The sequence below is a fragment of the Eumetopias jubatus genome, unplaced genomic scaffold (assembly GCF_037043125.1).
Source record: "Eumetopias jubatus isolate StellerSeaLion01/CBP00866 unplaced genomic scaffold, mEumJub1_p1.0 scaffold_7, whole genome shotgun sequence".
Taxonomy (NCBI): Eukaryota; Metazoa; Chordata; class Mammalia; order Carnivora; family Otariidae; genus Eumetopias; species Eumetopias jubatus.
In genome coordinates this window covers 93815609-93842407 of record NW_028274813.1, presented here as the reverse complement: position 1 = coordinate 93842407, position 26799 = coordinate 93815609, and positions in this window count along the sequence as shown.

The following is a 26799-nucleotide window of genomic DNA, read 5'->3' as shown; positions in this document are numbered from 1 at the left end:
GGCTTTATCTTCCCCAATTTCTCAACGAGAAAACTGAGTCCCATGTAGGTAAAGCGATGTGGCCAAAGACCCTGAGCTAGTAAGTAGCAAAGCTGAACAGAAAATAACTCAAGAGTTCTAATCTGCTGACTTCTAGCCATTGCTGTTTCTGCTTCCCCACATTAGCACTCAACACTGTGTATCTCTGCAGAGCTCTACTTTAACAGAGTATTTTCTCAGGGACATCATCATTTGGTCATCTCAGCAGCCTGGTGAAAGAGGCAAAGCAGCAATTCCACAGGAGAGCAAACTAAGAAGTTGGTGAGCTTTCCTGCCACAAGTCACCCAAGCAGAGATTGTCACTGCATCCTGACTTGCAGCACCATTCCTTCACAACTAACTGTGATTTCATAGCTGGGGTGAGCAGGAGAAAGGACAAGTGCAAATGGGGGAAAGTGCACTTTCATTTCTTCTTGGATCTGTACCCGCAGATAACAGTTCAAACCATGAGACCAGAAGAGGAGAGGGACTGGGATACAAACCAGCCTGTTGTCCCAGCAGCTTCCTTGCTTTTCAGAGCATCAGGAATGGTGGGGCTTCCTCACATCTTCCCCACACCCAAAATCACCCTGGACCCCTTTGCTTGGATCAAGATGATGGAGTTGGATGGTGAATTTAAATCACGTCCCCAGCTCCCAGCGCTAGCTTGTCAGTGGAACTGCCACAGCCTCCCCTGTTTTGCATGCCCTCTGCAAAGAAGAAGAACACAGAAAGATAACCCCAGGGTGAGCAGGAGAACCACTTTGGGAAATGTATTCCCGCAGCACCTGGGAAGGAGCGGGCTAATTGGTTCCAGAGGCGGCAGTGGTGGCAGCACGGGCAGGTAGGATTGCGCCGTCCTTTATTGACTGGTGCAGTCACTTGTTGGGAACCCGTGTTCATTAGCTGTGTGTAAAGTGATATCAGAGGAGAGGCACTGGGTCCTGCGCTGAATGATTGAGCTCCCCACCTGATGGGAGGTGCATTATGTAAAAGCTCCTGCGAGAGTAATCGAGTTACTTAAGTGGATGTGTTGAGCGTATCTGAGAGGGTGCTGCCTCGAGAATGCAAGATCAGGGGGCATTGAAATGTGAAAGGCGACTCTACGTGAACTGAAATAAGCCCTCAGCCTTTTGAGGCTGCACATCTCCCTCTAGTTATTACCTGGAAGTAAGAGTCTTCCCACTTTCTTTGTGCTAACTCTTCAGGTTTCTGGGGAAAGGTGGGTAAGCGAACACCAGGATCTGTTTCTCTAGCAGACCCAGGAGGAGAGTGGAGAGACCAACTTTTCTTCCTTCAAATCTTCCTTAGTCCTCTCTGTAACAAGAGGAAGCTCCCTGGCTAATCCCTAGGTTTTAAATGAGTCAAAGAAAAATTTTAAAAGCTGCTAGACCAGTGATATCTCCTAGGGTGTTGTGAGAAGTGGCAACAAGCTCATGGTACTTGCCTCCACACCCCTAACTTTTAGAGGCATGGAAAGAAGGAGAGTCTGGTTAGCATTGGCCTTTTGCTGAGCTCAAACAAGTACACCAACCCCCACAATGGGATGTGTGGAAGGGCCACACCACCATTACTATGACTGAGTAAGTTGTGGTCATCAGTCACCTTCTTTTCTCCCTAGTTCGTTACCTTCCAAACCCCCTTCTCTTAACTACAGATTCCCAGTGAAACAGTGACATTCACCCAAAAGCTCCACCCCCACCCACTCTGCAGGACCTGCAGACCCTCTAGTTCTTCCCAAATCATTCAGAGGCCTTTCCTAGGTACTCCAAACCAAACTTGTGGGCTATCAATGTCCCTTATCCCTGTCACACTTACACAGGGTTATGGGTGGTGTCTGTCATCAGATCTTGCACAAAAAGTAGTGCCTGTCTACATCCTGAAATCTAGGACTCTGGATCTCCTATGCAAATAAATCATGGCCGGGTTCTACACTTCCCACCCCAGTCCTCCAAACATGACACATTCTAGGGAGATCAGAGCTTCAGCTCATGCCATGACCCAGCTCGTTTTCAATGGCTCCCAACCACCTATACAATGCAACCCAGATATAAAATCAATGCACAGAAATCAGGGGCATTCCTATACACCAACAAGAGAGGAGAGAAATTAAGGAGTCGATCCCATTTACAGTTGCACCCAAAACCATAAGATACCTAGGAATAAATCTAACCAAAGAGGCAAAGGATCTGTACTCAGAAAACTATAAAATAATCATGAAAGAAATTGAGGAAGACACAAAGAAATGGAAAAACGTTCCATGCTTATGGATTGGGAGAACCAACATTGTGAAGATGTCAATGCTACCTAGAGCAATCTACACATTCCAAGCAATCCCCATCAAAATACCATCCACTTTTTTCAAAGAAATGGAACAAATAATCCTAAAATTTGTATGGAACCAGAAAAGACCCCGAATATCCAGAGGAATGTTGAAAAAGAAAAGCAAAGCTGGCGGCATCACAATTCCGGACTTCCAGCTCTATTACAAAGCTGTCATCATCAAGACAGTATGGTACTGGCACAAAAACAGACACATCGATCAATGGAACAGAATCGAGAGCCCAGAAATGGACCCTCAACTCTATGGTCAACCAATCTTCTTCAACAGAGCAGGAAAGAATGTCCAATGGCAAAAAGACAGTCTCTTCAACAAATGGTGTTGGGAAAATTGGACAGCCACATGCAGAAGAATGAAACTGGACCATTTCCTTACACCACACACAAAAATAGACTCCAAATGGTTGAAAGACCTAAACGTGAGACAGGAGTCCATCAAAATCCTAAAGGAGAACACAGGCAGCAACATCTTCGACCTCAGCCGCAGCAACTTCTTTCTAGAAACATCGCCAAAGGCAAGGGAAGCAAGGGCAAAAATGAACTATTGGGACTTCATCAAGATAAAAAGCTTTTGCACAGCAAAAGAAACAGTCCACAAAACCAAAAGACAACCAACAGAATGGGAGAAAATATTTGCAAATGACATATCAGATAAAGGGCTAGTATCCAAAATCTATAAAGAACTTATCAAACTCAACACCCAAAGAACAAATGATCCAATCAAGAAATGGGCAGAAGACAAGAGCAGACATTTTTCCAAAGAAGACATCCAAATGGCCAACAGACACATGAAAAAGTGCTCAACATCGCTCTGTATCAGGGAAATCCAAATCAAAACCTCAATCAGATACCACCTCACACCCGTCAGAATGGCTAAAATTGACAAGTCAGGAAACGACAGATGTTGGTGGGGATGCGCAGAAAGGGGAACCCTCCTACACTGTTGGTGGGAATGTAAGCTGGTGCAACCACTCTGGAAAAGAGTATGGAGGTTCCTCAAAAAGTTGAAAATAGAGCTACCATACGATCCAGCAATTGCACTACTGGGTATTTACCCCAAAGATACAAATGTAGGGATCCGAAGGGGTACGTGCACCCCAATGTTTATAGCAGCAATGTCCACAATAGCCAAACTGGAAAGAGCCAAGATGTCCATCGACAGATGAATGGATAAAGAAGATGTGGTATATATACACAATGGAATATTGTGCAGCCATCAAAAGGAATGAGATCTTGCCATTTGCAATGACGTGGATGGAACTGAAGGGTGGTATGCTGAGTGAAATAAGTCAATCAGAGAAAGACATGTATCATATGACCTCACTGATACGAGGAATTCTTAATCTCAGGAAACAAACTGAGTGTTGCTGGTGTGGTGGGGGGGTGGGAGGGATGGGGTGGCTGGGTGATAGACATTGGGGAGGGTATGTGCTATGGTGAGTGCTGTGAATTGTGCAAGACTGTTGAATCACAGATCTGTACCTCTGAAACAAATAATGCAATATATGTTAAGAAGAAAAAAGAAGAAGAAGAAGAAGATAGCAGGAAGGGAAGAATGAAGGGGGGTAAATCGGAGGGGGAGATGAACCATGAGAGACGATGGACTCTGAAAAACAAACTGAGGGTTCTAGATGGGAGGGGGATGGGATGGGTTAGCCTGGTGATGGGTATTAAAGAGGGCACGTTCTGCGTGGAGCACTGAGTGTTATACACAAACAATGAATCATGGAACACTACATCAAAAACAAATGATGTAATATATGGTGATTAACATAACAATAAAAAATTTTAAAAAACTAATGATGTATGGTGATTAACATAACAGTAAAAAATTTAAAGAAAAAAAAAAACAATGCACCCCAGATTCTTCAGCATGGTATTCAAAGCCCCAGTCACTCTGCTTCTACAGCAGCTCATCTTCCAACTCTGTCCTCACACCCAAATCATCGTACCCCCACACACACTACTTGTCTTTCACTAAACACACTTTGAATTGCTCCCTGCTATGGGCCTTTATCCTAAAAGTCTCCTGTAACTGACCTGCCCTTCCCTCTACCCCATCAACAAGCAAGACCCAGCTGGACATGGGCTCTCTTCTTCTCCTCACAGACAAGGTTACATCACAGTAGTGTTTCTCCCTCAAGTGTGCACTCCGTAGGGCAGCATCCACATCTTATTTATCTAAATCCCTATTGTCAATAAGAGAGTGTTGTGCACATACTGGGTACTCAAGGGGTGGTTATTGGACAGAAGAGGCTACAGGCATCTAAAAAATGATGCCTGCTGAAAATAAATCATTTACATCTTAACTATGCAATCATTTATCCATTTTGTTTGTTTTAACTGATGGTGTTCAGGAAGGGAAGAAGAGAAGAGGACCCAGAACTGTCAAGGTTTTTGAAAAACAAGATTAGGATTGGGAAACACCTAAGCGTGGTGCATGGGACACCCACGTATAAGGTCCCTACCACCAATGGGAACCAGAGAAAACAGAGTAAAAGGAGAAACAGAGTGGAGAAAGGAGATATTTAAAACAAAGGAGCATATCACCAACTCTCAGGAGGTCTGACCCCCAACACCAACAATGCATATCCTTCAGCCTTTTTCATTTCAACTTTCTTCCATAAAACAAAGAGAAGTTGGGATCATCAAATATTAAAATTACATAGTCTGTCCCCTTCGTTTTTTCGAGTCAGAAATGGAGGCTTAGAAAGGTAAATTGACTCCCCCAAGGTCACACACCAATTAGCAAAGTCAGAACAAAACCCAGGTCTCCTGGGGCACCTGGGTGGCTCAGTTGGGTTAAGCATCTGTCTTAGGCTCAGTTCATGATCCCAGGGTCCTGGGATCAAGCCCCTTGTTGGACTCCCTGCCCAGCAGGGGAGTCTGCTTCTCCCTCCTTCTCTCCTTCTGCCCTGATTGTGTGCCCTCACTTCTCTCTCTTAAATAAATAAAATCTTTAAAAAAAAAAAGGTCTCCTAACTACATGTGCATATTTTTTTACTAATGTAGTCTTTTCTTCCCACTTTTTTTTTAAGATTTTATTTATTTATTCCAGGGAGAGAGAGAGCAAGTGGGGGGAGGAGGAGAGGGAGAGGGACAAGCAGACTGAGCATGGAGCCTGATGCGGAGCTTGTCTCAGAGCCCAATCCCAGGACCCTAAAATCATGACCTGAGCTGAAACCAAGTCAGATGCTCAACTGACTGAGCCACCCAGGTTTCCCTTCTTCCCACTTCTTTACCAAAGAGCAACGGGAAAGAAATGAAAGGATGAGGAAGGATGAGGCAGAGAAAGAGGAACTAAAAAAGAGTATTCACTCATAAATCTCTGATACATTTCTAGTGCACCCCCAACAGTAGAAGGCTTTTGTAAATTACCTTGCTTTCATGAAAAGGGACAAGACGTCATGGAATTCACAAGTGACTGTGTATCCAATTGCTGAATACCAGGCCCCGTGCTATGTACAGACCTCCAATCCTCCTTGCTAGAATATTGACATTATTGTCTTTGCACTAGTCCCCAATCCTGCCAGACTTTCCTCTCTGATTTATTAGCATAGACCTAGCACTCTAAAAATATAATTACTGCATTTAGAGTGTGTTTCCTATCTATAGGCTGCAGGGTCTTAAGCAGCACATAAACTCTTCTGACACTGAATTATACACTAGAAAACCAAAATTGTACATTCTGCAGAGCCAGCCTGATAGCTGGATGATCCGATGAGCTTCAGATTCAGGGTGAGGCTCATCAGCAGCTGCCACATGAATGATGGCAGTAATCAATTTTAACATAAAGTACACAATTTACAGCAAGGGAGGCAGCCTCATAGATCTTTCTTCATCATCTTAATATGGACTATTTCCTGAGTTTTAAAATATACCTCCAGATTCTCACCCTTGATCTAGAGAGAAACTGTAGAATTTCTTTGTGCTGTCACTAATATAAGACCTGTAAAAGAGGGGAGTTAGGTAGCATGTTTCTGAATAAATTGTGTCTGGGAAACAGCCTTAAGCATGGGTCCTTCAAGCTTATCGTTCTACCACTCCTTTATATCACCTTTAAAACCACATGTGGACTAATGCCTTATACTCCTCACAGTCTCTGGGCCCCTCTGGGACTCCCAGAAGGCCTGGAGGTATAGTGACTTAGGGCTCCTCCCTATTGCTGTGCAACCATGGGGAAATGGCTCTCTGTGCCTTAGTCACCTCAGCTACAAAATGGGGATAACAGCCATCGCCTATTAGTTTTCTAGGGCTGCCATAACAAAATACCACAGGCTAGGGGCGCCTGGGTGGCTCAGTCATTAAGCGTCTGCCTTCGGCTCAGGTCATGATCCCAGGGTCCCGGGATCAAGCCCCACATCAGGCTACCTGCTCCGCGGGAAGCCTGCTTCTCCCTCTCCCACTCCCCCTGCTTGTGTTCCCTCTCTCCACTGTGTCTCTCTCCATCAAATTAATAAAATCTTAAAAAAAAAAAAAAATACCACAGCCTGCATAGCTTAAACAGTATTTATTTTCTCACAGCTCTGAAGACTGAGTCCAAGGTCAAGCTGTCAGCAGGGTTGATTTCATTCTGGGGCCTCACTCCTTGGCTTGCAGATGGCTGCCCTCTCTTGTGTCCTCACATAATGTTTTCTCTGTGCTCACACATCCCTGGTAGCTCTCTGTATGTCCAAATTTCATTTTCTTGTAAGGACAGGAGTCAGACTGGCTTAGGCCCCACCCAAATGGCCTTGTTTTAACGTAATCACCTCTTTAAAGACATTATCTCCAAATACAATTACATTCTGAGTTAGCGGGGGTTGGGACTTCAACAAATAAGTTTTGGGGAGGTGGGGGACACAATTCAGCCCATAACACTCCCACACTGTGATGTGATCATAAGAATCAAAAGCAATAATGAATATAAAGGGGCTAACATAGTGTTTCTATACAGTAAATGCACAGTAAAGACCAACTACTAATAATATTACTATCTCTTGATAATATAATTTTGAACTTTAAATAAAATTTAGATCTCATCATGTGTATTTCTTGTTTGGGAAGTTTGCAATGTCATTGGAAGCTTTTGGCAAGACTAAAGTTCTAAACACTTTAGTATTACTTATAAAACTCTTCAGAACCTGATTTGACCTATCTTTCCTACCTTAGTCCATTCTTCACATACCTGATGCCTTCTGTCACTCCAGACTTGTTACTGTTCTCCAGACTTGCTGGCTCCATCACATACATGGATAGCTCTCCCCTCCACTACACACTTGGTGAACTCCTACATAGCCTTCAAAACTCATGCTAAGTTTCACCTTTTTTTGTGAAACCTTTTCCCTAAACCTGAATCAAAGTCAGTTTTTCTTACCATTATGCAACTAATTCTCTTTGCATACAAATTTACAACAGTATGTATTGCTTTGTATTTTAACTATTTGCCTATATGACTGTTTATGGCTTGTTTACTCTTTTTCACATAGTAGGTGAAATTATATTGGAATATAAAAGGCATTCTTACAAATGTCAAGATTTCATTCTTTTGATGGCTGAGTAATATTCCATTGTGTTTATATACCACATTGTTATCCATTCATCTGTTGATGGACATCTGGGCTCTTTCCATGTTTTGGCTATCATGGACATTGCTGCTATAGACATTGGTGTGCATGTGCCCCCTTCAAATCACTATTTTTGTATCCTTTGGATAAATACCTAGAAGTGCAATTGCTGGGTCATAGGGTAGTTCTATTTTTAACTTTTTGAGGAAACTCCATACTGTTTTCCAGAGTAGCTACACCAGTTTTCATTCCCACCAACAGTGTAAGAGGATTCCCCCTTTCTCCACATTCTTACCAACCAATATCCGTTGTTTCCTGAGTTGTTAAATTTTAGCCATTCTGACCAGTGTGAGTTGGTAACTCATTGTGGTTTTGATTTGTATTTCCCTGAGGCCAAATGATGTTGAGCATTTTTTATGTGTCGGCCATTTGTAGGTCTTCTTTGGAGAAATGTCTGTTCATGTCTTTTGCCCATTTCTTCACTGGATTTTTTGTTTTTTGGGTGTTGAGTTTGATAAATTCTTTATAGATTTTGGATACTAGCCCTTTATCTGATAATGTCATTTGCAAATATCTTCTCCCATTCCATTAGGTTGCCTTTTAGTTTTGTTGATTGTTTCCTTTGCTGTGCAGAAGCTTTTTATCTTAATGAAGTCCCAATAGTTCATTTTTGCTTTTGTTTCCCTTGCCTTTGGAGATGCGTGTAACAAGAAGTTGCTGCAGCTGAAGTTGAAGAGGTTGCTGCCTGTGTTCTCCTTTAGGATTTTGATGGACTCCTGTCTCACATTTAGGTCTTTCAACTCTTTTGAGTCTATTTTTGTGTGTGGTATAAGGAAATGGTCCAGTTTCATTCTTCTGCAGGTGGCTGTCCAATTTTCCCAACACCATTTGTTGAAGAGACTGTCTTTTTTGCATTGGATATTCTTTCCTGCTTTGTTGAAAATTAGTTGACCATAGAGTTGAAAGTATATTTCTGGGTTGTCTATTCTGTTCCATTGATCTGTGTCTCTGTTTTTGTGCCAGTACCATACTGTCTTGGTGATTACAGCTTTGTAATACAGCTTGAAGTCTGGAATCGTGATGCCTCCAGCTTTGGTTTTCTTTTTCAACATTACTGTGGCTATTCAGGGTCTTTTTTGGATCCATACAAGTTTTAGGATTGTTTGTTCCAGCTCTGTGAAAAATGCTGATGGTATTTTGATAGGGATTGCATTGAATGTGTAGATTGCTTTGGGTAGCATAGACATTTTCACAATATTTGTTCTTCTAATCTATGAGCATGGAATGTTTTTCCATTTCTTTGTGTCTTCCTCAATTCCTTTCAGAAGTGTTCCATAGTTTTCAGAGTACAGATCTTTTACCTCTTTGATTGGGTTTATTCCTAGGTATCTTATGGTTTTGGGTGCAATTGCAAATAGGATCAATTCCTTGATTTCTCTCTCTGCTGCTTCATTGTTAGTGTATAGAAATGCAACTGACTTCTGTGCATTGATTTTATATCCTGCAACTTTGCTGAATTCCTGTATCAGTTCTAGCAATTTTTTGACAGTCTTTTGAGTTTTCTACATAGAGTATCATGTCATCTACGGTGAGTGAAAATTTGACTTCTTCTTTGCTGATTTGGATGCCACAGTTGGGAACTTTTAACCATTTTAGCTAAACTTATCCATTTACAAGGTATCCTAGAGAAAAAAGTGGTCTCAGTCAGGCACTCCCTATAAAGCACAGAGGAAGAATTATTTTTTCTCCTCTATATAATTTTGGTGACTGAGATGAGACCCATGGGACACACCACTCCCTCTGGAGCCTGCAGACAGCACCCTGGGAAAACTGATAGAAACCAGCAAAGGGTAAGAATTCTTACCAGAGTCAGCTATCCCAGATCTCTGTGGTGCCTGGTTGAGAGACAAAGGTAAAATTTCTTATTGTACTTTTCTCTCCAAATTCAGGTTGGCAGGAAAAAACATTGGTTATTGATTCTTTCTCTCCCAGGGATAGTTATTGCCTTCTTGTTTGTCTTGTTTTGGTCCTGAGAACTCAGCTTGGCCACTGTCAAGTTGGGGGCCCCAAAAACATGGCCAGACAGAAATGTGGGAAATTCATATATATATATGTCAAATGATAATCCACATGCTGTTCCCTTGCCTCAGAACAATGCCATGTGCAGAGGCAGGATGTGGCTCATTCCTCTGGTTGTTCCTTACACCTCCCAAGAGTAATCCATTTGGTAGTCCCAGGCTGATGGCCACAGAGGGTACAGATCACAACCATGGCACCCATTGCCTTCACCCTGAGCTCCCTGACTTACCGGTGGCTCATAGGAGAAGAACATGGAGCAGGATACATAGATTGTGATTTAGTTAGAAGGTATCAGAAACACCTTATACTCGGGGCACCTGGGTGGCTCAGTAGTTAAGCGTCTGCCTTTGGCTCAGGTCATGATCCCAGGGTCCTGGGATCGAACCCCACATCAGGCTCCCTGCTCTGCGGGAGGCCTGCTTCTCCCTCTCCCACTCCCCCTGCTTGTGTTCCCTCTCTCACTGTGTCTCTCTCTCTCTCTCTGTCAAATAAATAAATAAAATCTTAAAAAAAAAAACACCTATACTCAAAAGTATACCCTGTCCCAAATGCAAACTTATATAGCCACTATGGAAAACAGTATGGAGGTTCTTCAGAAAATTAAAAATAGAACTACTATATAATACAGTAATTCCACTACTGGGTATTTACCCAAAGAACATGAAAACACTAAATCAAAAGATATATGCACCCCTGTGTTTATTGCAGCATTATTTACAATAGCCAAACTATGAAAGCAGCCCAAGTATCTATCGATAGGTGAAGAGATAAAGATGTGGTGTATATATACAATAGAATATTACTCAGCCATAAAAAAATGAAATCTTGCCATTTGCAACAACATGTATGGAGCTAGAGTATAATGCTAACAGAAATGAGTCAGGCCGGGAAAGACAAATACCATATGATTTCATTCATATATGGAATTTATTAAGCAAAACTAATGAACAAAGAAAGAAAGAGACAAACCAAAAAATAGACTCTTAACTATAAATAACAAATTGATGGTTACCAGAGGGAAGGTGGATGGGGGAATAGGTGAAATAGGTGAAGGGGATTAAGAGTACTTGTCATGATGAGCACTGAATAATGTATAGAATTGCTGAATCACTATATTGTACACCTGAAACTAACACTGTATGTTAAATATACTTGAATTAATTTTTTAATTATTTAATTTATATATATGTGTGTGTGTATGTATATACATATATATATTCAGGGTTAATAAAGGAAAATAGTTTCAGATGTTGCAGAATTAAAAAGCACCTTCAAGCATTTGCCTAAGAAATAAAGTTCACAAGTGGGATTTCCCATATAATGTGGAGTTCAAGCCTTTGCAGAAGAGAGCTTCTGACACAGCTCTACCCGGCAACTGTCTGTGTGACCTCTGAAAAATCATCTAAGCTTTCTGGGCCTCGGCTATAAAAGGGCCACGGGAAGAGGGGTGGGGTTCCAGGGAGGTAAATTATTGAACTGCCGAAGACAAGGGGCTGACCAAGGTAAAGTTTGAGGCCCTCCCCATCCACTGATGCTGAATTTCTCTGGCTTCTCAGCTTCTTTTAGGCATGTGCAACAGTCCATGCGTTTGGATATATGCTCAAATTGGGAAATAAAGAAAAGGAAAGGCTCATCTATTTCCATCCAGATAAACTCTCAGCCGAGATAAGTATCTGAAGATTAGAAGTCTCAGAAGAAGCAGAATCTGCTCTTTTCTGCGAGGTGTGAATGAGATAGGAAGAATGTGGCCTTGGGGATGGCTGCAGCCATCTTGTAACCAACAAAGGATAATCTGCCTGAGGATAGAGGAATGAGGGAGGAGAGCAGAGAAATGGAGACGTCAGGTCTCTCCATTTGAGCCCTGGTCAAACCATACCCAAAGGTTCTGTTTCATGAACCAATAAATTCTCTTTGTTGTTAAAAATTTTAAGGAAATAAAACAGCAGAAACTGCGAGGGATAGTTCTGAAAAGAGCACATAATTTGAGGTACCAAAAGTTTATTTTGACCAGCGAGAGGTCCTACTTATTCTGCACCAGGTGAACCACACCCACTGTTTCTGAAGGCCTTGGTCAAGGCCTTCCTCATAGTCCTCACATCCTACAGGAGGTAACCACAACTATTTAGTAGGCGCCCTGACCAACCAGAGAATACCCCAAGAAGAGAAAAGGAAACAATATGCTGGAGTAAGCACATGAGAAAAACTTGAAAGTACTTGGAATTCACCCTAAAAAAGAGAAGTCCAGGACAGAAACTGCTACTTTCTAATGTTTGAAGAGCTGGCAGATGGAAAATTAAGGAGGTGTACTCTACATGATACCAAAGCTGTGTTTACCATAAGGCTCGGTGGAACACCAGCCCTGCAAGATATATAACCACAAAGGGCTTCTTGGTCAAATTAGTCTGGGAAATACTACAAACTATCCCCCTGCTTGGAAAATCACAATAGATATTAGCATACATTACAGAATCTGAAAGTCCTGCAGTAAAAAAAAATATATTTTCCATTGTTTAGTACAGTATATTAGTCAAGGTTCTCCAGAGAAACAGAACCAATGGCTTAGAGAGAAAGAGATTTATTTTAAGGAATTGGATCATTTAAATTTGGAGGATGAAAAGTCCCAAGACCTACAGCTGGCAAGCTGGAGACCCAGGGGAGCCAATGGTATAAGTTCTGGTCTGAAAGTCAGCAGGTTCAGAGTCAAGTTTTCCGTTTGATTCCAAAGGCAGAAAAAGACTGATGTTCTAGCTCAGTCAGGTAGGAGTTTCCTCTTACTCAGCCTGTTTGTTCTACTGGTATCTTTGATTGGATGAGGTCCTCCCTCATGAATGACGGCAATATGCATTACTCAGTCTACCAATTCAAATGTTAATCTCATCTAGACACACCCTCACAGACACACCCAGAAATAATGTTTGACCAAATGTCTGGGTACCCCATGTCCCAGTCGACTTGACATATAGAATTAACCATCACACCCTGTCTTTCCTCAAAACTTCTCCCACTTCAGAATGCCTCTCTAAAACAGTGTTTCTTAGACACTGGTGGCCCATGGGTCACCTGTCTCAGAATCACCTCGGCTATTCTCTTAGAGATTCGAATTCAGAGATCTAGGCTGGGCCTATGAACTTTCAGGGCTATAACACCTGAACGCATGGATCCATCTCAGCGCCACTAAATGTGGGTGTCCTTTTGCTGTGACATAGTAGAAGGTACACAGGACCATCTGTCATATATTCTTGCCCCAAAAATGGAACTAAATCTAAATAAGTCACAGATATAAGTGACTATCAGTTAACAAGAAATAGAAGCAAACTATTTAAAATTTACTGTGCTCATACAATCAGCCAAATCCTGAATGTGGCACATTCTTTATGATGAATGATTTGATTTCTTCACAAATAAGTACTATTTTTTATTTTATTTCTTCACAAATAAGTACTATTTTTTATTTTATTTCTTCACAAATAAGTACTATTTTTTTAATGGATTGTCGGGGGAGGACTATCATAGATTAAAAGATCCTTAAGAAATGTAAAATTCAGGGGCACCTGGGTGGCTTGGTCGGTTAAGCGTCTGCCTCCGGCTCGGGTCATGATGCCAGGATCCTGGAATCCAGCCCCACATTGGGCTCCCTGCTCAGCAGGGAATCTGCTTCTCCCTCTGCCCCTCCCCCTGCTTATGCATGCTCGCTCTCTCTCAAATAAATAAAATCTTTAAAAAAAAAAGTAAAATCCAATGCAATGTATAATGTATAGAAACAACCTTTAAGGGGGCACCTGGGTGGCTCAGTCATTAAGCGTCCGCCTTCGGCTCAGGTCATGATCCCAGGGTCCTGGAATTGAGCCCCACATCGGGCTCCTTGCTCGGCGGGAAGCCTGCTTCTCCCTCTCCCACTCCCCCTGCTTGTGTTCCTTCTCTCACTGTGTCTCTCTCTGTCAAATAAGTGAATAAAATCTTAAAAAAAGAAAAACCACCTTTAAAAGACATTTTGGGGACAACCAGGACAATATGAATATGTCTGATATTAGGGAATTATTGTTAATTTTGTTGTGTGTAATAATGACATTGTGAATGCCTAGAAATAGAGTTGTCATCTGGCAGAGATACATATTAACATATATGCATATGAAATTATATGATGATTGAGATTTTCTTTAAATTACTCCATTAAAAAAGCAGGAGAGAGACTAAATGTTTTCAAAATATTGAAAATGGATGATAAGAACATAGTTTTTTTACCTATAGTTTTCTCTACTGTTGTATTATGTTTAAAATTCTCCATAATAAACATATTTAAGAAAAGAGAAAAAGAGGGGCACCTGGGTGGCTCAGTTGGTTGAGCGACTGCCTTCAGCTCAGGTCATGATCCCAGGGTCCTGGGATCAAGCCCCTTGTTGGGCTCCCTGCTTAGCGGGAGCCTGCTTCTCCCTCTCTTGCTCCCCCTGTTTGTGATCTCTCTCTGTCAAATAATAAACAAAATATTTAAAAGAGAGAGAGAGAGAAAAGAGAAAAAGCATCCCAGGTAGTTCTTATGCATCCTAAGTTCTGTTCTCTGGGTAGTCCTAGGACAAATGGATCATGAGGAAGCAGAAATCAACTCAATATTTCAGAAGCCTTCTAACAGATTATATCTGACTCTGCGGGTATTCAGGGAAAGGTCTGGGATAAAAGAAGCTGCAGAGGGACCTTCTGCATTGTTTTGGAAGCTGAGCATTGTCTCCACTGGCCAATAGCATGTGCACTCCAATGCTTTCCCCTCACCACTCCTGGCCATCCTGATGTCCAAGGAACGTGAAGGTTGCCAAGTTCCAGCCACTTGTCCCCACTCAACATAGTTACAATTCCCAGGTTACAGAATCTCTAATCCCCAGCCCTGAGTATGGTGAGGACTCACAGAATCTTTGATATGACTTACCACCTGCTTTGAACTTTTAAAGTGGCTGGTGCCAAACAAAGTCAGTGGACCAGTCACCTGAGCATCTCTCCAGCCAGCAATTTGAAATATTTGACAGATCTTGCAAATAGCCACTTGCTCAGGGCAAGAAACTATTTATTAGGGGCACGTAGAAAAGGATATTAATTTCACTTACTGTGCTACATGTATGTGTCCCTGGAGGGCAAGGAGAGATGTAGTTAAAAAAAAAAAAAAAAACCAACAAAGCTATTGTGGGCTAAGAGAAAACTATAATTTTTTAAGTAGCTATTTTAAGAATCTAGTCAATTTGAATTTCACAAATTCATGTGCTAATTATCTAGCTTCCCATTTCAAAGAACGACTTGGAATTTTGAGAGATTCCAAATAACAAAGAAAAATAAGTAACGTCCGTTTGTCACCACAGCGCTCATGCTGCAGACCGGCTAATGAAGGCTTGCAAAGTGTCATTTATACTTCGCTCTTAAGGTTATCTGGAGCATTTTATTTCCTTCATTTTTTACCCTTTAAAGGTTTTCTAGCACTTTCACTTGTAAAAATCACCTTTGCAAGTAGTGGCACAATTGAACATAGATGTGTACTCCTTGTTTCAATTCAGAATCACACACACACAATTCTTCAGTGACTTTTCCAATCAGCTATGTCCATGATAACTGCATAGTAAGGGCTGCCAACCTACAGTTATTTTTCTTCTGCAAATGAATGGTGTTGCATGTCTCTGTTAAAAGTATGTTTGACTTTTCTATTAAGGTGTATTATCCTAAATGGGCTGTCAGTCAGATTGCCCTCATTAGAAATTCAAAATTCCAAGTTCATCAAGAAATAGATTTAGAATGGCTAATGATGTTACAAAGCTGCCAACCTTTATTCATAAGAAAAATTAGCTCTGTGATATCTCAGGAATTCATCTCTTCCTTTCTCCTCACACAAAACTTGCTCAGATTCAGGCTCTCCCTGCATCTAGCCTACACAAAAGGCTTACCTCCTTTTTTTTAATTATGATTTTTTTATTAGGTTATGTTAGTCACCAAAAAGCCTTCCCTCACCACTACCCACCTCTCTGGGCCTACACACACACACAGTTTTGTTCTTCACTCTGACACTCAAAGCACCAAACCAGCTCTATGCCTCACTCCCATTCTCCCACCAGCACCCCCACTGATGTCCAAACCACAAAACACGGTTGCTGGCCCTGACCAGATTTAGCATGCATCCCTTTCCACCCCTCCCCGCTTGGAGGCCCTTTGCCCACATCTGCACCCATCGGAGATCTACCAATTATTCAATACCTTGTTCAAATCTTCCATTTCTAGGAGGACTTCTCATGTCTTCCAAATAGAATTAATCTTTTCCTCATAGGTTCATTCTTTCAAGTCTGCTTACACTATTCTTACAGCACACCTACAGCCTATATTTTTTATAATTACCCAGGTATATACCTTCTTTTCCAACAGAACATGAACCCTGGGAGACAGAAACATGTCATATTCACCTTTGCTTCCCAGGCAACACCTAGCACAAGGTAGCTATTCCATACATTTTTGGATTACAGTAAAATGCTAGGCAGCCTTTCAAAAAAGATATGAAACCATGACCAAGATATAATATCAATTAAAAAGCAAAAGGAGAAAAATGTTTATACCACACTGCCATTTATGTAAAATAAAATCAGATGTGGATAGAGATATGTGGAGAAAAAATAGATTGGTCTCTGATATATTTTTCAAGAGATACACATACATACACACACAACTGATAAAGTGATTGCCATTGAGGAGGGGGTAGATACACAGGGTCAGCGGTGGGACAGAGCCTTACTTTTCTCTGTGTACCATTTTATACTGTTTGAATTTTATTACTATTGCATATATTACCTTGTGCATATGTTATCCATATTACTTATTCAAAGATAACAATTCAATTAAATTAAATTGAAAGTAATAAAATAACTGTTTGATTTTAATTGAAGCTGAACTGAACAACCCTGAAATTAATAATAGAACTGGCTGGAGTAGTCAAATTACCCATTCCCAATGAGTTCAGCATTCAGAGAGAAAATTTTATTCCTCTAATTATATGGTGATCTAATGCCAAGTTGAATTCATTAGTTTTAATAATGGTAATAATAATGAATATGCTTATCAAATTAATAGATCAGATACAATTTTTTATATTGAGAAATTTTTTCCAAGAGTGTTTAAATTCTATGAGCTTAGAAAATCAGTCCACTAACAATGTGAGCTCTCAGCAATCATGTTTTACCCAGTATTATTACTGAAAAGTGTCACCAAATACGAAAAGCTGAAACACTGCAATAAATATTTCATTAAATCTTATAACTGCATAAATTATGTTGATAAATCCTTGTTGGAAATGTGTGCATAAAGGGCATAAAAACTGCCCTTAGAGTTCACAGTATGATATAGCCTGAGAAAGCCCTCTCCATGAAGAACTGGGACATGGTATTTGTAGCAAAGAGGTTCCCAAACTGGGCTGTGTGGCCAGGTTTGCACAGGTCTGTTTCCTCTTTTAGTTTCCTCCATACAATGAAAACACCTACTCTATCATACCAACTCAAAATGCCATGGTTCCTTTTTAACTACTTTTGTATCCTTCCTTCCTTCATGACCTGTTAGCAAATACATGAACATTCAAAGGAAGATTAAAAAAAAATTTAAAAGAAATCCTTCCACACCACACATGGACTGCCAGGTGCCTTCTTCACCCTCTCTGGTGGAAAGACCCTGCTCCAGACCCGTAGGTTTCATTACTTTCATCATTATCTTAGCCTCTGGAGCTACAAATGTCAACATGTGGCCGTTAAATTATCCTGCCATCTTTAAGATCCCTTTTTAAAGAGTCACCTATGATGTATGAGCAGCACTGAAACCCCACTCCTGCAGGCTTTCAGCAGAATGTCGGGGGCAGAATGGAGACCCAAGGTGGCAGCGGCAGATCCTGGGGGACGCTAATGAAGAGCAGGGCCAGTGCTCAAAAGAAGCACTACTTATTATTAACACATTAGCCCCACAGGGCACCATGCCAGTTTTAAGAAGCAACCAATCTGGCATGCCTGCTCAGCTCTGAAAGATCTGGAAACTCAGGAAAAAATATCTGCCTATACACCTCATTTCCAGCACTGACCAGAAAAACACTTATCAAAACAACCCAGGCACTGCTAGTCAGTATAGTAATCTTAAGTATTATTGCTAACGATAGACATGACTGCTATTACTCTCTACACCCAGTATAGTTATTGTAGAGGGTATATACTAAACATACTATCATAGAATTCATGATAACAATAATAAACTATCATAATATATTTTGCTCACCATTGATTGTATCCTAGTCTGGGATATGACAGGGCCTAATATTTGTTGACTCTAATTGAGTATTCTATACAATATGATAGATAATATCTTATTTCTAAGAAAAAAGACTCAATTTCTGACTCCCGTGTGTTTTTATTTGCATATATTATCATTTACTTGACAGTTTTTTAAAAAGAAGACAGAGAAGAAGTCAGAGCTGGGCTATACCAGAAGAAAGACACTGAGAAGAAGGGGGTTTTCTGAGCAGCTGTGTAAGGTTAGTCTCTAGTTGCCTTGCCTCTCCTTCCCATAGTCAGTCCTCCCTGAGGAGTAGTCCTCTCCTTTAGACAAGAAACCTTGTAATATTTTAGCTTCTCACTCTTTTCTTTAGTGCCCATCTCTTCTCTTTGTCCTCTGGTCCAGGAGAGACTCTGAATTGCTTGTAGGAAGTATTTGGAACCATTCTCCCCTGAATCAGGAAAAGACATCAGCAATGCCCTTCAAGTTTCAGGCTCCAAATGTACACTGCTAGTTGGCAAGAATATTGGTATAAGCCTTTTGAAGAGCAATTTGGCAAGGTACTAGCAAGAGCTCTAGAATCATACAACCCATTTGGCCCAATAATTCACCTTCTGGAAAGCCAACCTAAGGAAATCATCCAAAATACATAAAAGCTTTCTAATCAGACTCATTCAGAGCCTCATCAACAACAGTGAAAATCTGGATACAACCTGAATTTCTAATAATAGCAGAATGTTTTATTCTACCTACATGTTGGAACATTATATGACCATTAAAAATTATTTATGAAAAGCATGTAACAAGGAGGAATCCTTATATCTTAATTATAAGTGGAAAAATATGTGTATATAGGATGATCTTAGCTATATAAAAATGTACACATAAAAATAAGGGACTCAGGGCATCTGGGTGGCTCAGTCAGTTGAGCAGCCGACTCTTGGTTTTGGCTCAGGTCATGATCTCGGGGTCATGAGATCGAGCCCCGCGTTGGGCTCCTCACTTATCAGGGAGTCTGAGGATTCTCTCTCTCTCTCTCCCTCCCTCTCCCTCTACCCCACTTTCCCACTCTGTCTCTCTCCCTCTCTCCCAAATAAATAAATCTTAAAAAAAATAAGGGGCTCACTTTCATTAAGGGAAATGCAAATAAAAATTACAATGAGATCGCACTTAACACCATTAGGTCTGCAGAATTTAAAGTCTGATAATAGTAAGTGTTGGTGAAGCTGTGGAATAATGAGAACCAGTACCATAAATTGGCAGTATCTAGTAAAATTGAAGAATTTCCTCTCCTGGCTATATACCCAAGAGAAACTTTCCACATGAACATAAAGAGACAACCACTGAAAATTTTACTTTTTGTAATAGTGAAACATGAAAACAACTTACTAATTACTAATAAGAGAATGGATGAATAAATGGTAGTCAGGTCATACAGAGGAATACTATATATCAATGCAAATGGAGGAACTAGAGACATGAACATACCTAAGTCTCACAAACATAATATTAAGCATCAAACAAATTGCAGAAAAAGTAATTATGTGAATCTTAAAAACATGCAAAGCAATGTTTTACATTACTTAATGATAAATGCATATAAATATAATAATATAAAGAGATGTAGTATAACAATAATCTCTTAGAGATAAGGAAAGAAACATGACAGGAGAAGAGCACAAAGGGAGCTTCAATAGAATGGATGAATGTTTTATTTCTTAAGCAGGATAGTGAGTACCTGGGTGTTGGCTTTATTATTTTTACATATTTGGTATGGTATATTTTGGTATATTTTTGGTATATTTTTAATTGTTCATAACAATTTTAAAATATGTGATAAGTAAATACATGACACAGAAGAGAATTAACTATAACCAATCAATACAATGGCTACCTCTGTATGGTATAATAGATATGAAATTCTTTTTTTTTTCCACTTTTCACTCTTTGCTAAGCAAGTATAACCTGCAAAATATGAAATTTATTTACAAACAAAGAGGCACCAATCAGAGCCAGAAACTATCTATAGAGACCATGGGTATATAGAGGCGTGTAACCAACGTGACAATGAGATCCTTTCAGGATCCCAACTGGTGAGCCCCTTTCCTCAGAGTGATCCCTCTGCTCAGGCAGCTTAGATTTGACTGGGCCCAGAACACTACAGCCATTTGCTGCAGCTCCTGTGAGTTCAATTCAATTAGTCACACATATATGGAAGGCCTACAGTGTACCTGGCACAGTAAAGAAGATTTGTCTGGTCTGTTCCCTGTGCCCACCCACCCTGGACAAAAGGCTCAGTTCTGGCCACTACCAACCTGCCCCAGATGCCTTCCAAAACTAATCAGACCCCATCCTGAGACAGAACCTAGTGAATTGAGATGTTCTTGACTCTACTTAGTGATATAGTACATGTAAAGATACACAGAAGACTCCACCTCTTACCACTCTACTCGGGGCTCTTTCTCCATGTTCCATTGTTTATACTGGAGACACACTGCTTCATATAGACCCAGAGTCTGCCAACCTGAACCTAATAAAATGACTCATCTCTCCTTCCTATGGAATAACCAAAGATCTTGAGCCTTATTTGATCTAAAACCACTTACTCACCCTTCCAGAACCCAGCCACCACCACTGTACCAATCACCACCATTTGTTTAAGATGATTATTCTTGGGGCTGATGTTAGGTAAGAAGCCCAGTTCTCAGTTCGGGGTTCTCCAGTCAACTGCAGAGGAGGAAGGGGCTTTTACTGGGAGCTGCAAGTGCTTAATGAAGAAAGTTTTCAAGATTAAAAGTCAAAATAATAACAAAATGCCTGTCTTTGAATTTTTACCACAATAGCAAAAGTTTATCTACTCAATATACACATATTTTTTATGATGGGTGGGGAAATGGGCATTCTCATACACTGATAGAAAGGATAGATCTATATATTTGGTGTGGGGACATTTTGATAAATCTGCTTGTTTGTTTGTTTTAGAGAGAGAGAGAGAGAGAGAGAGGGAGAGATGGGGTGAAGAGCAGAGGGAGAGGGAGAGAGAGAGAATCTCAAGCAGGCTCCACACCTAGTATAGAGCCCGACACAGGGTTAGATCCCACAACACTGAGATCATGACCTGAGCCGAAATCAGATGGAAGCCCAACCAACTGAGCCACCCAAGCGCCCCTTGATAAATCTGTTTTAAAATGTTTCAGTGTGCATACTCTTTAACCCTGCAATTCTACTGCTAGGAACACAGACACAGACACATACACACACACACACACACACACACACACACACACACACACACACACACACGGCTATGAGCTGCAGTACTGCTTACAATAGCAAAAATATATTTTTATAAAAAACTAAATGTCCATGCTTTAATTTTAACTATATAAATTATAGTATATCTATACAATGGAATATTTCACAGACCTGACAACATTAGGTAGATCTTGTTGAAATGGAATGGAAATATGTCTAAAATATATTGTCAAATGAAACAAACAAAAAAAGTCTCACAGTAGTAGGTGTAGTGTACTCTATTTGTGAAATCGTTTTAAAGCTACCACCTGTCTACACTTGTGGTGAGCAGAGCATAAGGTGTAGGGATGTTGAATCACTATGTTGTACACCTGAGACTAATGTAACATGTATGTCAACTGTACTCAAATAAATTTTAATAAGTAAAAATAAAACTAAATTTTAAAAAAAGTAAAAAATAAAATGAAATTAAAAAGCATATGCCTGCCCATGCATGGGGAATTTAAAAAAAAATTTTAATGTACAAAAGACTACATGACAAACTGTTGAAAATGATTCCTGGCAGTGAAGAGTACGTGGAGAGAGTATTGTCTTTCATTTCATACCCTGTTGTCCTTTGAATTAACATATGTATACATTAACTTCAGCTATATTGTTTTTATTTTAAATAGGTTTCTATGACTTGTTTGGAAATAAGTAGCTATCATGGTATTTTCTCAAATGCATATGTAGATATATATTTATACATATGTATGTGCATACATATATGTATGTATGTGTATATGTACATATATATGATGAAACAAACAAAATAAGCATCATTGGATCTACACTAATAGAGACAGACAAATATTACACAGCGTTAGTGTGGACATTAAATGAAACTGACTTTAAAATCTTGAAAATATAATTCTATTTCTTAAACACTCTTTCCACTTCCCTTCCTTCCATCTCTGTACATTTTATTTGTGCTTTTAATTAGTATGACAATATGTTTCTAGTAGTTAATATAAAGCCCAATCCACCTACTACAAATTTCAAATAAATTGTCCAAATTAATCTCATCTCACTTAGAATGTTTCCTTCATGACCTCACAAGAGATCCATTATTATGGAGGGCTCTTCAAGAATAAGAGTATTCAAAACACAATTGATGTTACAGTCACAGGAGGAAGAAAGAATAGTCAGGCAAGAAGGTGAAAAACTGAAAAGAAAAGCTAGGCAAGACAGGAAAGCATTTCTATGTCTGCAGGGGAGAAGTAAATGTGATTACAATGGAAGGGGTGTTTCTTTGTAACTGACGCTTGGCAGGAAGGACATTAAGATATGACAGAGTTTGAATAGACTGTATTTGAAAAGGTAAAATCATAAAGCTGTGAGAAACTCCAAGAGATTCCCCAGGGTCTTGAAAAGAATGGCAGTTATTTGATGATAAAAGATACTGAAAACATAGGAGGCAAAATTAAACATCATAAGAATATAAATCTATATCCCGAGTAGATCAGTAAAAAGCAGTATTAGTTAAAAGTGGACAAAAACAAATGCTTTTCTGCAGTATTTTTAAAGCTTTCTTAGAATGAGGATGATATGCTTATTGCACACACATATACACAAAGTACAGTGACCAATCATCCCAATTTGCCTGGGACTAATGGGTTCCTGGGAGGCAGGACCTTCAGTGCTGAAACCAGAACAGTCCCAGGCAAACTGGGAACAAACTGGTCTCCCTAACACAGCGTTAGGTAGACATAAGATAGCTGGACAGTTGATAGGTAGGTAGGTAGATAGAGATGATAGATGATGATAGATAGAGAGATAGATGATAGATAGATAGATAGATGATAGATAGATGATAGATGATAGATAGATAGATAGATAGATAGATAGATAGATAGATAGATAGATAGATGATAGATAGATAGATAGATAGATAGATATAGATAGATAGATAGATAGAGATATAGGGAATATATCTGACATACAAAATCTCTGAAACATTTGGTGGAGTATTACCAAAAGAATTAAGTTATTGCTCTGGCTCCCATTATTTTTTAAGGCTTTATTTTTTAGAACAGTTTCAGTTTCACAGCAAAATCAAATGGAAGATACAGAGATTTCCCATATACTCCCTGACCCCACACAAACACATCCCCAACTAGGGTGGAACATTTGTTATAATTGAGGAACCTACACTGATGCATCATTATCATCCAAAGTCCATAGTTTACCACCACTCTGGGAGGTGAACTTTCTGTTTGGACAAATATATACTGATGTGTATCTACCATTATAGTAACAAACAGAGTAGTATCACTACCCTAAAAGTACATTGTACTCCACCTATTCATCCTTCTCTCCCCCTGAACTCCTGGCCTTTTTACTGTCTATGTAGTTTTGCCTTTTCCAGAATGTCCTACAGTTGGGATCCTATAGCATGCAGCCTTTTCATATTGGCTTCTTTCCCCTGGTAATATGCATTTAAGTTTCTTCTATGTCTTTTTATGATTTGATAGCTCATTTCTTTTTAGTGCTGAATAATATTCCATTGTCCAGATGTACCAAATTTGATTTACCCATTCATCTACTGAAGGATATCTCAGTTGATTCCAAGTTTTGGCCATTATGAATAGAACTGCTATAAACATCTGTGTGCAGGTTTTTGTATGGACATAAGTTTTAACTCCTTTGGGTAATTACCAAGGAGCATGATTGCTGGATCGTATAAGAGTATGTTTAGCTTTTTAAGAAACTGCTGAACTGTCCTCCAAGTGGCTGTACCATTTTGTTTTGTTTTAAAGATTTTATTTATTTATTTGTCAGAGAGAAAGAGAGACATGGAGAGAGAGCACAAGCAGGGGGGAGAAGCAGGCTCCCCGCTGAGGAAGGAGACCCATGAGGGACTCGATCCCAGGACTCTAGGATCATGACCTGAGCCGAAGGCAGACGCTTAACTGACTGAGCCACCCAGGCATCCCAGTTATAGCTGTACCATTTTGGATTACGATTAGCGATGAATGAGAGAGTTGCTGTTGCGCCACATCCTGTTCAGCATTTGATTTTGCCAGTGTTCCAGATTTTGGCCATTCTAATGAATGTGTAGTAGTATCTTGTTGTGTGTGTTTTTTTAAAGATTTTATTTATTTGTTTGTCAGAGAGAGAGAAAGAGAGCACAAGCAGGGGGAGTGGCAGGCAGAGGGAGAAGCAGGCTTCATGCTGAGCAAGGAGCCTGATGCGGGGCTCGATCCCAGGACCCTGGGATCATGACCTGAGCCAAAGGCAGATGCTTAACCAACTGAGCCACCCAGGCATCCCACTCATTGTTGCTTTAATTTGCATTTCCCTGATGACTTATGATGTGGAATATATTTTCATATGCTTACTTGCCATCTGTTATATCATCTTTGGTGAGGTGTCTGTTAAGGTCTTTAGCCGTTTTTTAATCAAGTTGTTTGTTTTCTTATTGTTGAGTTTCTTTGTGTATTTTGGATAATAGCCCTTTATCAGATGTGCATTTTGCAAATATTTTCTCTCATTCTGTGTCTCATCTTCTCATTCTCTTGACGTTGTCTTTCACAGAACAGAAGTTTTAATTTTAATGAAGTCCAGCTTATCAATTATTTCTTTCTTGGACCATACCTTGGATCATCTCTCATCTAAAAAGGCAGCACTACACCCAAAGTCATCTAGGTTTCCTCCTACGTTATCTTCTAGAGGGCTTACAGTTTTATATTTTATAATAGTTTATATTGAGGTCTGTGACACATTTTGAATTAATTTTTGTGAAGCATATAAGGTCTGTGTCTAGATTAATGTTTTTGCACATGGATTTCCAGTTCTTCCAGCACCATTTGTTGAAAAAACTATCTTTGCTCCATTGTACTGCTTTTGTTGCTTTGTCAAACATCACTGACTGTATTTATGGGGATCTGTTTCTGGACTCTTTATTCTGTTCCATTAATCTATTTCTTATTTTTTCACCAATACTACACTGTCTTTATAGGCTTGAAGTAAGGTAGTCTTAGTCCTCCAACTTTGTTCTTCATCAATATTGTGTTGCCTATTCTGAGTCTTTTGCCTTGCCATGTAAACTTTGGAATCAGTTTGTCATTATCCACCAAATAATTTGCTGGGATTTTGATTGGGATTGCAATGAATGTATAGATCAAGTTGGGAAGAACTGACATCTTCACAGTGACCTTCCTAACCACAAATGTGGAATCTCCAGTTATTTAGGTTTTTTTATTTTATTCATCAGAGTTTTATCGTTTTCCTCCTATAGGTCTTATACATATTTTGTTAGATTTAAAACTAAGTATTTCAGTTTGGGGATTCTAATTATTTTTAATAAAAGCAATATAAGGGGTGCCTGAGTGGCTCAGTCGTTAAGTGTCTGCCTTCGGCTCAGATCATGAACCCAGGGTCCTGGGATCAAGCCCCACATCAGACTCCCTGCTCAACGGGAATCCTGCTTCTCCCTCTCACACTCCCCCTGCTTGTGTTCCTTCTCTCGCTGTCTTTCTCTCTGTCAAATAAATAAATAAAATCTTTAAAAATAAAAAAATAAAAGCAATATAAGTTCACCTCAGCCACTCTTTAGGCCACTCTATTTCTTCCCCTTGAAGCAAAATGTCATGGTTTAGTGAACTTCTGCATACTCTGCATCCAGAAGAAAAATCTTCTAACATGCCAGTCAAGATGATTACAGCTGAGTTAATTTAAGATCTGTTTCCATCCAACTTGATAATAGGATATATCTGATATTTCATAATATTCTTAGATTTTTTTTAATTAAGCAGGGCAATTTCTGGAATATGAGAATTATCAGAGTTCATTCACTTATTCAACAAATATTTACTAGGCCTCTAGTTTGCGCTACATTGTTAATATAATGCAACCAAAACTGTTCTACAACCTTTTCTCTAACCGCACCCTGCCAAAGAAAATACTACATTTTCCAGCCCAATTTTACCTCCTCACCAAAAGAGGAAAGACTGATCTACATAATAAGGATTTGGGAAGCGAGGTGGAAGGGAGCAGCCTGAGCTGGACTTAGGAGGCTATTTGAGATAAATTGTAGAGCAAAATGCCCTACAGTAGCTGAGGATTGTGAAGAAGTGGGTGGGAAAGGAGTGAAGATTTTAAGAAATGTTCCAGTGGACTATATATGTGAAACTATTCCACATTTTTTAGAACTACAAATAAAGGATTTGAGCTATTCTGAACAGGTTTTTGGTTACTAGACTGTTTATTTGGCAGACTCCAAAAATGAGCCACATGGGTGCTTGCTCTGTAA